Raw genomic sequence first — 2,799 nt, 5'->3', positions numbered from 1 at the left:
TTTGGACGGGACGAAGTTTGCCGGGTCAGCTAGTATAATACAAGAAATCACGAAAACAGTCGATGAGTCAAACTTAGGGAAACTAGATCAGTATTATGAAGAATATAAAACATATCGAGGAGGAATATTTCTGAATATCATGGTTTTAATATTAAATTCAATTTTTCTTTATTCATTTAAAATTGGAATCATATGTGTTACTGACTTAGGACTACGTCTTTCATTTCTGTACTGGAGGGTAAGTTAAATGTTCCGAAAACGAGAGCGTTACGGCGGAGCTGGATTTTCAGCGTTAATACCTCCTAACCAACTGAACGAAATTGTATGATAACCACTTCATTCGAAAGATGAAATGTCTTCGCGTTATATTTTTGTTTCTTATTCATTCAAAATGTTGTTTCAATAGATCAAAAATTGCTTTGAAAGCAAGCTATTGAAATCATAACAATCTAACTCACGATGTTGGCTTTTGTGGTGATCGGAATGTGTTCCCGAACACGGACGTAGAATAAAAAGAATTGAATTTTATGTGTATACCAGTATAAATAATTCCATATTTATACTCATTCACTCACACACTAACAAGTAAAACTTTCAGCGTTTTTTCAAAATATTCATTGAGAATTAAGGATCGAATGACCTTCGGGTTAAAGTCCCTTTTAGAAACAAGAGCAGCACATCATTGAGAATTGATTCAGATGAAACTTCAAACAAATGGTTACCATCCCAATGTTAGTCCTACGTCCTTCAATTATATCACAAACATAACTCACTTCTTGTCTTTTCCCTAAAACGTCGCTATTAATATTGGAATTTTAGTTTTTTGCATTTTTCGGAAGCTTATGCCCTCAGAAATGTTGTCCTAAAAGGATTTTTCAATATTTGATTTCGTTGGAAAGTTACAGCCAAAAGTACGAAGTCACCTCAAAGAATATAGTATTGCTGTGTGATTTTTAAACGCGTTTTTCTCGAAACCATGTACTCTCAACTGGTGGTATCAATATTTCAGGATCTACTCGACCGATTTGGCTGAAATTTTCTATCATCATGTTCTGCGATGCCCCGTTGCTTCAGAACCGATACCACCAGCAAGGTACCGATTTTCAGACAACATCTACACATCCAGCTTCCAATAGCGTGATAATCATTATTCATGCTCTCAAAAAATGAGAAAAAACATCTTCAAATATACCTTAAACAATAAACAAAATACCCGAGTACTTCACTTTATTTCTAACATCCGTAAAAAAATCACGAAAATTTATCATTTTTCGACCTTCCAGACAGAGGTCCCCCCTTAATAAAAATTGAAACTTTGGGTGTCAAATTTACTGTTGAGTCAGAACCATGACAAAAATAGTTTTCGGCAATATTTTGAATACATCTTACACATGCGGTCTTTCATTGTTCAACGGGGCAGGACTATACCCATGTCGGTATATAATCGATCCTTTCCATAATTATCTATTGAAGTACTTCAGTATACCTATACCTTCTTTTATCTATCAGCTAATGGTAAAAAATCACTTTCGCCCGGCACATGATCTATATGTCCGAACTAACGCGTCACGCACCTGCTGTCAACTAGCGTTTGAACTTGATGAATTACGTTTAATCATCATCTCCATCATCGGCGATAATCTCGCTCGGTTGGCGCGAGGAAACAATCTAGGTTGTGGTGAACATCCGTGGCAAACAGGAAATTATCGCTGATCTCCGTTCGTCGCCTGCAAATAGGAGGCAAATGTTGGCGGTCACGATTCGCGCCTTCCCGTATGACGGCGTTGGTCGCTCTCGAGCAACGAGAAGGAGAATATCATGCTGGGCGGTATTTCAGACGTATCCAATCAACCTCCAGCGTCCCTGCGGTAGATTGGGGGAAGGTTGTGTAATGTTGCAAAACCCTCGGCTGAACGCCGCTTGTGGTTCAATTTGAACAACCAACCTGTGAGTTTGACGCGAGACAGTTTATCGAATGATTTGGCGGATTTTTTGTGATTTTTTTGGATCTTGTAGGGGAGAAATTATCTCTTTACCCCCCGGATTGCGACAGGCTCCCGGTCGCGGCTGTTGTTGTAACGCGATAGCGATTTTTAGACAACCGCTGAATATCGGCTTCCGAAAATTCGGATCACTTAATCATGAATATTAAATATACTTATCTAACTTCACCGTTTGATCATATCCGAAAACGTACCTGAAACGAAAGAGAAACCATAGTTTATTAGGCGACTGCTACAAATGTGACAAATTATATGAAAAAAAAAAATCATATAAATCCGGGCAGCAATTCCACATGTTATATCACGCCCATTTGCGACCAACTGGTGCAATCGACTGCCGCTAATTGAGGAGTAGAACCGGCGCACAAAATGAATTATAATTTTACTCTAATCGTGCTCGAGGCGATCCATCATTGCAAACACCACTCGTGAACAGAGCCAAGCGCCAATATCTGCGTCCGTTGAGTTTATATTATCTCTGAAAACGCATCTCAATCGTAGCGAAAAAAAAGATAGAGACAAGTGCCGAGAAACTGGTCCTTGTTTCCGAGTGACACACCAACCATGGCCACGACAAACAGGATGAGCCTCACAGGAGAATCATCGCGATTAACCACGGTTACATCCTCCTTCAAGAGCAAGGTCCGCAGGAAGTGAGCACTAGGTTTCATGAAAATATCTCGAAAGGTGTCAATTTGCATCAAATCAACCCATACCCGGTTGGCCATCGGTCACTGGGTCCAATTATGGGGTAGCCGACGTGTGTACGGTTCGGGCCTACATTTGCTACATGACT

The 2,799-nt window shown here is 39.8% G+C and overlaps 1 long non-coding RNA gene across 1 annotated transcript; it reads right to left on the bottom strand.

Moving 5' to 3' along the window:
• Nucleotides 1-649: 649 nt before the first annotated feature.
• LOC129764353 (uncharacterized) lies at nucleotides 650-2,458 on the bottom strand. The gene is made up of 3 exons (XR_008741108.1): nucleotides 2,390-2,458; nucleotides 1,946-2,197; nucleotides 650-1,863 (listed from the first exon to the last, which is right to left on the bottom strand). It is a non-coding gene; the product is annotated as an uncharacterized LOC129764353 (long non-coding RNA).
• Nucleotides 2,459-2,799: the final 341 nt, after the last annotated feature.

This window comes from Toxorhynchites rutilus, chromosome 2 (genome assembly GCF_029784135.1).
Source record: "Toxorhynchites rutilus septentrionalis strain SRP chromosome 2, ASM2978413v1, whole genome shotgun sequence".
NCBI classification, from domain to species: domain Eukaryota; kingdom Metazoa; phylum Arthropoda; class Insecta; order Diptera; family Culicidae; genus Toxorhynchites; species Toxorhynchites rutilus.
This window is presented reverse-complemented; position numbering and strand designations above follow the sequence as displayed.